The sequence below is a fragment of the Mytilus trossulus genome, chromosome 8 (assembly GCF_036588685.1).
Source record: "Mytilus trossulus isolate FHL-02 chromosome 8, PNRI_Mtr1.1.1.hap1, whole genome shotgun sequence".
Lineage (NCBI taxonomy): Eukaryota > Metazoa > Mollusca > Bivalvia > Mytilida > Mytilidae > Mytilus > Mytilus trossulus.
The window spans coordinates 58,020,823-58,033,201 of record NC_086380.1 but is presented as its reverse complement, the minus strand read 5'-3'; the positions used below and the strand labels follow the sequence as shown (position 1 = coordinate 58,033,201).

Genomic DNA, 12,379 nt, shown 5'->3' with positions numbered 1-12,379 from the left:
GGTAATGGTCAAGATCCCCACCCTAAAACAATATAACAAATCATATGAAATATAGGTGGAGTTCGTGGGGCCACTCTACCCCTTTCTGTTTTTGAATTTATAACGGTCGAGATCCACAATCTTAAACAATATATATTTATGTATGGGACAATATTACAAATCAAATAAATTATAAGGGGGTCCCTATGGTCACTGTACACCTTCATGAGTGAGAACTTGGAAAAATTTGAGATCATTATCCCTTAACCATATATACTCATGTATAAGACTATATAACAAATCAAATGAAATATAAGGGAAGTCCCTGTGGTCACCCTACCCCTCATGTTTAAGAACTTTGAAACAGTTGGGATCCCCCAATTCTAAATTAAATGAAATATAGGGGGAGTCCCTGCAGTTATCTGATTGATAAAATTGGAAACAGTCGAGATCCTCACCTTTTAAAATAAACCATATATATTCATGTATGAGAACTAATCAAATGAAATATAGGGAGAGTCCTTAGGGTCACCCTACCCACTCCTGTTTGATACTTAGAAACAGATGAGATCCCCACCCCTCAACCATATATATTAATGTATTTGACAATATAACAAATCAAATGAAATATAGGGGAAGTCTCTAGGGTCCCCCGACCCTCCTGTTTGAAACTTGATAACGGTTGAGATCCCAAAACCCATAAACCTTATATATTCATGTATGGGACAATATAAAAAATCAAATGAAAATAGGGGTAGTCCCTAGGGTCACCCCACATCCTCTTGTGTGTGTTTTGAAAACTTGAAAAAAAGATTTAGATACCAACGCCTAAACCATATTCATTTCTGTTTTTCATTTCAAAAAGATTGAATGACATACATGGTTAACTGCCTTCAGTGCTTACAGCGCTTTGATTTATTATTGGCCCAGTTTTCAATTGGTCCAAATCGGGGTCCAAAATTAAAATTTGTTTGATTTCATCAAAAATTGAATAATTGGGGTTCTTTGATATGCCAAATCTAAATGTGTATGTAGATTCTTAATTTTTGGTCCCGTTTTAAAATTGGTCTACATTAAAGTCCAAAGGGTCCAAAATTAAACTAAGTTTGGTTTAAACAAAAATTGAATTCTTGGGCCTCTTTTATATGCTGAATCTAAACATGTACTTCGATTTTTGATTATGGGCCCAGTTTTCAAGTTGGTCCAAATCAGGATCCAAAATTATTATATTAAGTATTGTGCAATAGCAAGAAATTTTCAATTGAACAGTATTCAGCAATAGCAAGAAATCTTCAATTGCACAGTATTGTGCAATAGCAAGAAATCTTCAATTGCACAGTATTGTGCAATAGCAAATATTTTCAATTGCACAGTATTGCACAATAGCAAGAAATATCTAATTGCACAATATTGTGCAAAAGCAAGAAATTCCAATTGGATTCCAATTGGAGTTATTTTCTTTGTCCAGAATAGTAGTTAAATCATTGTTTTATACAATATACAATGTATATTCACTTTTACTACCAACTGATAGATTAAAACAATCTTTACCATTCAGTGATAACAAGCACTTTTTTTACATTTTGATATTTTATGATGTATTTAAATAAGAAGTTATTGTTGCAAACTTCATTAGAAATTTGAATTGAGATCAGTTTTGAAATAAGGGAAAGGGGGATGTGAAAAAAAAATTGGGGGGTCAATTTTTTTCATTTCAGATTTTATAAATAAAAAGAAAATTTCTTCAAACATTTTTTCATTAGTTCATTAGACCACATTCATTCTGTGTCAGAAACCTATGCTGTGTCAAGTATTTAATCACAATCCAAATTTAGAGCTGAATCCAGCTTGAATGTTGTGTCCATACTTGCCCCAACCTTTCAGGGTTCAAACTCTGCGGTCGTATAAAGCTGACCCTGCGGAGCATCTGGTTCAAGCTTATTTAAACACAAAAGAATAAAGACTTGTGGTAGGTTCATAGTGTTATAGCTAAATTTATACATTTTATTCAGATAACCATAGAGAGTCATTGCTAGAAGATTGAAAATTCAATTTCATTCTCTTTTCCACTAATTTTATGTAGGCAGAATACCAGATTAGTACATTTTAGGATACTGTAATAATTTCCTAGCATTGTTTCAATAATTCAAACTATTCAAAAAAATACATTTTATTGCAGTGTGGTAAACTCAAATAGATATACAATCATATTGCTAAATAAACACCCTACATGGTCATGTCATTAACACTTATAGAAATGATAAGCCTGATTATTGTTATTTAAAGATATCTGTGTCTAATCTAAATACTTACTTACTAATTAGTGATGTACAATGTACATAGATATTGTTTAAAAGGATTTTTTCTTACATGCAATTGTTAATTCTTAATGTTAGCTATATATATTTGAAATACATGGATTCCTTGGCTTTACATGAATCTTGACAGTTTGACCAATCTAGACACAAGGGTGATTTAATACATTTTTAGTTTTTAATTAATTGCATTTGTGTTTAATCACTGACTCCTCTTCAAAATTCAGGCCAGTATTTCATATTACCTAGTATTTTCCAGTATTGCCCGGTAAAACCCAGTAAAACTTGGGTTTTCCCAGTATTTCCCACTGGGCTGGGCAATACTCATGAAACATGAACACCCAGGGTAAATGTCCTACTTTAGAAGTTAAGGTTTAGAAAAAAAATATATTTAAATCAGATTATATAATTTAAGCAAAATGCTCTTTCATATGTTTTGAAGGCATATTTTTACCCTGGCTTATATCTTAGGAATGCAATATGTTTTCTTGTTTATTTGTCCATCAATTAAAGTCTCCTGTTTCAGATTAAAATTTAAGTTTAGGAGAGTTAGTACTGAGTACACTTGCACATTATGATTTGAACTTTGAAAAAAGATATAAGCCAAATGAGGGTTTTGACCAAGATTACACTATTTACTGATCATGAAAATTTGATAGTGTCAGCAGGGCATAGTGTCCTATGTGTTTTTTCTGTTACACACCTTTTCAGGGTAATTATAGATGGTACTAGAACACACCCGTGATATTGCAGGTCTGTGACTCAATTAAAGAATATAACTATGCGTAAGCCTTGTTTTAGTATTGGTATTGTCATCTGATAAAGTCATGCCAATTATAAGATGCACAGTTTCCTCTGCTTTCAACATCTTTCTGTTTGAACCAGTCAACCTGGAACTTATCAATTATTGGTATTATTAATTTTATTTGGAAAACAAAAGTCCCTGGAAAGGAGTATTTTTTAATCAACAGCATTGTCCTTTATGAGTTATAAATAAAGTTGAATTCTTTGATTTGCTGTTTTACGTCATTCCGGCTAACAAATTGAAAACTGTACATGCTGTACCTATACACCTTATTTTAAGTCCAGATTTTTATCATTCGTATTGTCATCTTAAAACGTCAGACTGATTAAAATACTAAATTCTGGAACAATGTGACAATGATTGAATTTAGTAGTGTCAACCCTATGATTTCGACCCGTGTATATATCAAAATCCCAAATACAGCGTTTGGTAGTGCGCCTGTCAGATGCGAAACAGACAGATAATGTAATAGTTAACAGGTGAATATACTATTGGTTTCGGTATCCGATTCGACCCGTAACTTCTTAATTATTTGCAATTTAAATATGTGGAAAACAAAAGGGTCTGGAGTGGTGTAATTTTTAATCAACAGCATTGTACTATATTAGTTATATATAAAGTTGAATTCTTTGATTCATCGTTTTTACATGATGACGGCTGACAAATTGGACCTTGTTATTTTAGTATTATAGATATGAAGGCTACATATTTATTTAAGGAAGCTGGCTTGTCAGCTTTAAGATTGTTGTCCGATTTTCGGAATCCTCTTGATTTATCCATTTGAATGCCTTGAAAAAATTTGCCCAGTGATCCCATTGTTCTTTTTGTAAATCTTTTATATGTATAGTGAAAAGCCATCTATAAAAGTCTTATAAAATTCTAATTACTTTTTAACAGTTTTCGAGAACTTCAACTTGTCAATGATAAAGCTATGAAAAGTCAAGAGAGAATATTTTCCCACCAAAATTTCAATGGCTAATGTCTCGAAAACAAGCACGGTGGCAAAAATATATTTTTTGCCCTTTGGATCCCTTTATTAATCCCCTATCTATATAAACTAGTGTTTTGAAAAGTTAATTACGTTGAAGCTGAGAAGCGAACTCCCTTAATAATGCAACAAAACTACTACCAGGTTTTCCAACAATAAAGATGCCATCTCAGCAGATTTTTGTCTGAACTGTGAATTTCTTGGTATAAAACAAGGCATAGGGATTTTTATCTGGCGGCTGTAGCTATGCATACATTATTTTATTTACAAGGTAGATATCCTGGATGCTTTATACCTTATATACAGATGCCTTTTGTTAAAAAAGGATTAATATATTTGTAATGTCCTTGCAAGGTCTACTTTTGTGTTAAAAAGGGTTCATCTGACATTGTCCATAATCTTATTTTTATGGTTTATTTATTAATGTTAAATTATGGTGAACCTATTTCTGTTTAACAATATACCAACCATATTTAGCGTATGGAATAAACGAATGCCCCTCTTTATTCACTCTTAATATAATTGAATTTAAAGCATCCGTCATCTCGAATTTTCCTGGGAGTTCAATATTTTTGTGAAATTACTTCTGACTGCAGTCATCTGACCTTGAAATTGTTTTCATGGTTCATTGGTCTACGTTGAGTTTTCAAAGCTAGGTCAGTTTCTTGAATACTATTCGCTATATTTAGTGAATGGAATGTTTATAAAGGGCCCAATTTGTTTGGTCAAGGTTCATCTTAAGTTTACCTTTTTTGCATGTATCATTGATTTTGTCAAGTGTATGTAAAACTTGCAGTGAAACCAGTATCCTAAAGACCCTACATAAATTCAATAAAGCAGGTGAGATATTTTTTAGTATACATGTATTGGTTTAGTGAATAATTTAGAAAAGAGTGAATAAATTTTTTAATAGATGATATTTTCATGCCAGAAATAATGATTGTTGAAAATGCATATTGATCTAGCTGAGTGACGAGGCTCTTTTAAAACCTCTAGTGATCCTTCATTTTGATGATGCGACCAGATGTAAGCTTCACTATTAAATAGAATACTATTAGACATCACTATAGGATCAAATCGTCATGGAAATTTATCAAACCTTGTCAGAAGCTATTTGGAGATCTAGAAATAGCATCTGAAGCAAAAATATATTTTTTGTTTTATTATTTTATTAATTTCCATGTTTAACTGATGAATGGACGTACATTTTGGCATCACAAATGCTTTTACACTAAAAGTAGCAATCATAGTCAACACACACGGTTCCAATGAAATGTTAAGTTTATTTTTCTTTTCTTTTCAATTTTAAATTATCCAATTTCTAAGAAGCAATATCCCATCAGTGAATGCATGTGAAGTGTATATCTCTCAGTTGAATCTTTTTTTCTAGAGCTTGAGTTTCCTTTCATGATCTTCTCTGTAGAAGATTGCTACTTACAATGAAGTTTTTGTAATAATGGAATTTGATGCGACTGTCATACAAGTGAGAAGTTTAGCACTATTTAACCAGGTTTAATCCACCATTTCTACATTTAAAAATGCATGTACTAAGTCAGGAGTACGACAGTTGTTGTCCATTCGTTTGATGCATTTTTTCTTAAACCATGGGTTTTAATAATGTGGTCATTTTTATAAATTTCCTGTTTACAAAAATTTTGATTTGTTCGAATAACTTAGGATTTTCTTATCCCAGGCATAGATTACCTTTAGTTGGCCGTATTTGGCACAACTTCTTTGGAATTTTGATCATAATGCTCTTCAACTTTGTACTTGTTTGACTTTATAAATATTTTGTTATGAGCGTCACTGATGAGTCTTATGAAGACGAAACGCGCGTCTGGCGTATTAAATTATAATCCTGGTACCTTTGATAACTATTTAACTAGGAAGTTTGAAGTCATCTCTCAAATAGCTACGGTCGCAATTTTAATTTCGCTGACCTTTTTTTTAATATCAAACTCACAGATGACCATTCATATGTTCCAAATGCCGTATGCACAATCCTGTCCTCTTTCGCTTGTTACAAAATTATCAAATGTCACTTATCACCTATATTTATATTGCCACAATTAACAGGATTGGTACCATTAGGAAAGAATCAGCTCGTCTTCTTGAGCATCGACTATTACCTTTATTCGTCTATCTCAGTCTCGTTTTCTGTGTATACTAATTGTTTCCATCTTGAGAATAAAAAAAATCCTTTGACAGAATATCAGACTGTTTTTCATCAGTGGTTGTTTTTCGGACACACATTGGACAGATAAAAAGTTAAATCACGAAAATACTGAACTCAGAGGAAAATCTAATCTGAAAGTCCATTATCACAATATGGAATATGGCAGTTGTTATCAGTAGTTCATTTCTATCGACAACATATTTGTTGAGTTTGGAGGTAGACTTTTCCAACAAATTGTCTGCATTTCTATGGGAAACAAACTGAGCGCCTCTTTTTGACGACCTCTTCTTATTTTCGTATGAATCGGAATTCCTTCAGACACTTGTCAAAAGCAAGAGGATCAAAGAAGCCAGATTATTTAATTTCACTTCCAGATATATTAATGATGTTCTATCCATAAACAATCCAAACTTTTCTAATTGGGTTCCAATAACATACATGTATCCCCCAGAACTAAAAATTAAAGAAACAAAAGACACGGCTTCCTCCGCTTCATTTTTATACGACTGCAAAAATTTTAATTTTTCGTCGTATATTGCTATCACGTTGGCGTCGTCGTCGTCGTCCGAATACTTTTAGTTTTGGCACTCTAACTTTAGTAAAAGTGAATAGAAATTTATGAAATTTTAACACAAGGTTTATGACCACAAAAGGAAGGTTGGGATTGATTAAGGAAGTTTTTATCCCAACATTTCAGGAATAAGGGACCAAAAAAGGGCCCAAATAAGCATTTTCTTGGTTTTTGCACAATAACTTTAGTTTAAGTAAATAGAAATCTATGAAATTTTGAATCAAGGTTTATGACCACAATAGGAAGGTTGAGATTGATTTTTGGGAGTTTTGGTTCTAACAGTTTAGGAATTAGGGGTTAAAAAGGGCCTAAATAAGCATATTCTTGGTTTTAGGTTAAGTAAGTAGAAATCAATTGGAGTTATCTTTCTTTGTATAGAATAGTAGTTGAATCAACTTTAATTATTGTTTTATGCAATATACATTGTATTATAATTTTTAGTACCCACTGATGAATTTAAACAATCTTTACCATTCAGTGATAACAAGTTCTTTTTATTACATTTTAATATTGTATGATGTATTTAAATGAGCAGTTATATTATTGTCAAAAAGGGCCCAAATAAGCATTATTCTTGGTTTTTGCACAATAACTTTAGTATAAGTGAATAGAAACCTATGCTGTGTCAACTATTTAATCCCAATCCAAATTTAAAGCTGAATCCAGCTTGAATGTTGTGTCCATACTTTCCCCAACCGTTCAGGGTTCAACCTCTGCGGTCGTATAAAGCTGCGCCTTGCGGAGCATCTGGTTAGACCTATCTCGGATTTGACTTGCACAGTCATTTCAGTACCAGAATCTATGACAAACAAGACGATTTTAATTTTGAAATTATAAATTTCCACCACCTTAGAAGCAATATACCAACTTCATATATATATTTCCCAACTTATTCGATATTCATGAGGTTACAGTCCCTACCCAGACTTTGTAAAACGTCATCAATGTCTGATTAGAAATTTGATGAACCAGAGGTATGTCAAAGAACGTCTCGTCCCTTTTCTAAAAACGTTCATCGGAAGGTACCAAGACCTTGTTGATAAATATTCCGTATCAACTTCACAAAAAATACATGATGGTCTTGATGGATAGATTCTGCGTACTGATGTTGTTTATCATCTTAACAACGTGTTATATTGTTCTGTCGTTTGTCTTTGTTCTATTATTAATATTACTTTTACTGTTGAATTGTTTTATGTGATTTCCATTTAACGTGGCTCGGTAGTTAAACACACCGTCAATATGTTTGTATTATCTATCGTTTTTTGCTAGTGTGTTTTGTATATGTGACTTTTTGTGTTTCTTTGGTTCTTATAACGAGACTCTGTTAAAAGATCACGCCAGTATGATATTGTTCTATCATTTTTCATTATGATATATTTCTATTAGAAATTAGAAAATACATTGAACCAAAAACGTCAAAATTAATCAATCGCGTATTGTAATTAACTATATGTGGATTCTAATAAATTCTATATAACTTTTATCTCGGTCTATTTCTGAAATTAATTCTTACATACTTTTGATAGCTTGCTATAGCTAGTTTCCTTAGGCGTTGGCCTCAACTTCTGGGGAGACAGACTATCGCAATGTTATTCTCCAAGATAATGTAGTACTAGTGTTCGAATTCTGATTCTTGGATATTTTGAGTTGCTACTCTTGACTTTTGAAAAGATTATAGCTTGAATTAAAAAGGAATGAATGTTCACCGACAATTCAGATGAATTTAACTTTATTTTGAAAATAAGTATCACAAACACTACTTTGCGGTCGGCCATTGGCTGTAGAGAAAATCAAAAGAAATCTACACGAGACAGCGTTTCATTCATGAATATTTCATGAATGAACATTATCCCGCATTATTTTTTACTATATACGATATTCACAACTGTTTGTTTTTTGAATGAGTAAAAGCCCGAGTGTATCGAAAGAGTCCGACATGCGAGAACAAGTTGATATTTGACCAAGTTGTCGGATAATTGACAGGTGATAATGGTTTGATTGGACTTCAACTTCATCAAAAACTACCTCGACCAAAAACTTTAATCTGAATGGGACAGACACGAACGGACGAAAGGACGAACGGACACACAGACCAGAAAACATAATGCTCATAAATGGGGCATACAAAGTGATTTTTGGAAATTGCTGGCGAAACAATGGTTTAGTTTGAAAAATCAAAACTGTGATTAAATACATATTTGAAATAATGCACGTCTATAACCTATTTGAAATAATACACATATACAGTTGCAAACTTTCCAGAGGTGCTATCCAGCACTTTGATTAAACACTGTATGCCAACATTACCCATGTGAAATTTTAAAATTGTTTGTATATATATATTGAACGACAAATATATGTGACGTATAAAATTTGCAAACGTCAAACACTAGAATCAATGAATGTGTTTGTAGATAGATGTTTTGGTGTTCTGTAAAATTGTTTCATTTAAAATTGTTACACTATGATGACTGTGTACCCATATTTTGACTATTTTATTGTTATGTCTGTTTAGTTCACGCATCATTGTAAATATAACGGAATTTGATTAGACTATTATCAAATTAAGAGGTTAACCGCTTTAAAACAAGGTTTAATCCACCATTTTCTACATTTGAAAATGCATGTACCAAGTCAGGCATATGACAGTTCTTGTATATTCGTTTTTGTCGAGCCTTCAACTTTAGTCGAAAAAGCGAGACTAAGCGATCCTACATTCCGTCGGCGTCAGCGGCGTCAACAAATATTCACTCTGTGGTTAAAAGTTTTAGAAATTTTAATAACTTTCTTAAACTATACTGGATTTCTACCAAACTTTGACAAAAGCTTGTTTATGATCATAAGATAGTATCCAGAAGTAAATTATGTAAAAATAAAATTCCTTTTTTTCCGTATTTACTATAAATGGAATTAGTTTTTTTCTGCGTGGTAACAAAACATTCACTCTGTGGTTAAAGTTTTTAGAATTTTAATAACTTTCTCAAACTATCCTGGGTTTGTACCAAACTTGGACAGAAGCTTGTTTATGATCATTAGATAGTATCCAGAAGTAAATTTTGTAAATAAACAAGTATTTTAAGCGCAAAATAAGTCAGTCTAAAAGAATTGCGAAAAAAATATTAGCAAAACTGTAAGAATGCTTTCAAAACATAATTCAACACATAGTAGAAACCAAAACCAATAAAAAAAAAAATGTTAATTTTTCAGAAAACCCTTATTATGAATTGGACAGGCTGTTAAAAGTTTGATTTTAGTTTCAGGCCTCCTCCTTTTGATTTTCATCAATGGAAAAAGAAACGTGTATGTAACGTACAAAAAGTAGGGTAAAGAAGCAATAAGCTCTATAATATTGGTATCTAAATATGAAATGCATAAACTAAACAAAATTAACCATTTCCATATCAAAGAACGGTTTAAGCATTTAATCAACTCTAAAGTACTATTAATTTAAAAAAAAAACACAAAGTATTTTATGTGTCCCGTTGCAATTGCATAAACTGTACGTACCTGTAGCTTTAAAATGTCAAGAAAATGAATATGATTTGATAAATTAATGGTGTTGTTTTGTTTAAGCAGGTGTTTGATGCAGACAGTTTAAGATGAAGACATGATCTGATAATTCAAAGAGCAAAGATGGTAAAATGTAGATCTTCTGCAATACCGCAGTGATTACCTTTAGATGTCCAATATGAAACTGTAGTGGAAACAACGCAGGAAGCAACAGTTTCATGTGTATTTAATTTTGATGTCGAATCACACCAGAACCAAGTTATACAATGATAGTCCGTCTGGCGTACTAAATTATAATCCTGGTACCTTTGATAACTTTTATAAACCTTAATCCCACCCTGTTTTCCTCCAATGTGAATAAGACTTATCACCGTATTCGTACTTTCATGAGCAAGACGTGCAACATGTAAAGCAGGATTTATTGATAATTCTCCCACGTTGTGGTGGAGTTCGTGTTGCTTTGTCTCATTGTGTTTAATTTGTGTGATGTTTTGCAGACTGTTGCTCGTGTCTATATCGTCTTTTGCTACGGCGTTGTCAGTTCCCTTTTCGACTTCAGACCTTGGGACAGTTGACGTAGTTTATGCATGATGCATTTTAAAAAGTGTTCATATAAGCTGCTTTAATAACATATAGTTGACATGCAGATTAGATAACGTTAAGATTTTATACCTAGACATTTGTTTGAAATAAATGGCCGAAATGTTTTAGAGTAAATTTTGCCTGACGTTATTGCAATCATAGCTTTTACCTTACTTAAACACGTAATATTTATCTATATAAACATGTAAATCCTGACACTTCAAAAACAATGAATATTTAGTATATAGTACTCCGATGAATGACTTTGGAACAAGCAGAAGTAACGACCCAATGGTTATAATATAAAACTATGTTAGCAATAGTCAATATTCATCAAATAACAATATCACGGGATGCCAAATAAATGAAACATATGTACACATCAAATAAGAACAAAAAAATAAATCATTTAAAATTAAACAAGAGTTTAGACATCATATATTAAATTAATTGGAAGCTTATTTTGTCTTTTTTTATGAATTTATCATTTTTAATTATTTGTTATGTGTATATATACTGTATTAAACTTGAAACGAGGAATCATTGAAAACCAATTATTGACCAGAACATTGCAAGATAAGATGTTTTTATTTCTGACATTTATAACACCTCGAAGTATATGCTTATAAGTCTACTTATAAATAAGTAAATATTGAAAACTTTTGTTTTTTTTTGTTTTCATTACCAATCTCAACTTATATATTGCAATATGAAAAAAAAATAATGCTTCTGATTTAAGAAATTTACAACCTACAGAAGTAAGCGAAGTGTTATCCTTAAAAATGAGTTAACTGCACATTTTTATGAGGTCCTCTTTTGCTTTGTTCTGATTTATACAATATTCCAGAAAAGTGTCATTGGATTCAGTTTTGTTTGTAGCTTGAGTTTGTATCTACCTTTCGAGTTCTTAGATTTGAACATCGATAACATACTGCCGCTTTAATTTAACAACAATAGAACATTTTCTTACTTCATTTTGAAAGTTGAGAGTAAAGCAATTCACCGAAGTTCAAATATAATAAATCGTTTTGGAAGAGAAAACAAAACCAAAACAATAAAGTATTATAAGTAAAATTACAATGACTATTTAGAAACAAATACATTATCGCAGTAAACCGGAAAACCACGGATGAGAATAGATTTTCCGTTGTTTGTTTTCCGTTGTTTGTTTTTTGTCATGTATATATACCTTTGTAATGCGTTAAACAAATAACTAAAACATTGAAATCATCTGCAAAATATTAAAGGGTGAGTTGAATTATTTTTCTTTAGTATAATACATAGATATTTAAATCAACAGTATTTTAAATCTCACTAATCGATAAAAGAAAAAGAGGGGCAAAAAATACCAGAAGGACAGTGAAACTCATAAATCGAAAATAAATGGACAACGCCTTGGCTAAAAAAGAAAAAAGACAAATAGACAAATAAAAGAACACAACACAAAACA

At 31.7% G+C, this 12,379-nt stretch overlaps 1 protein-coding gene across 3 annotated transcripts in view; it reads left to right on the top strand.

The window, feature by feature from the left end:
- Nucleotides 1-12,115: 12,115 nt before the first annotated feature.
- LOC134681185 (uncharacterized) overlaps nucleotides 12,116-12,379 on the top strand; it is a 44,589-nt gene continuing 44,325 nt past the window's right edge. The window contains exon 1 of one of the 3 annotated variants that reach the window (XM_063540681.1): nucleotides 12,116-12,177. The gene's annotated coding sequence lies outside the window, so the exon portion shown is untranslated. The remainder of the gene's footprint in view (nucleotides 12,178-12,379) is intronic. The other 2 variants (XM_063540680.1, XM_063540679.1) reach the window with 2 other exon arrangements.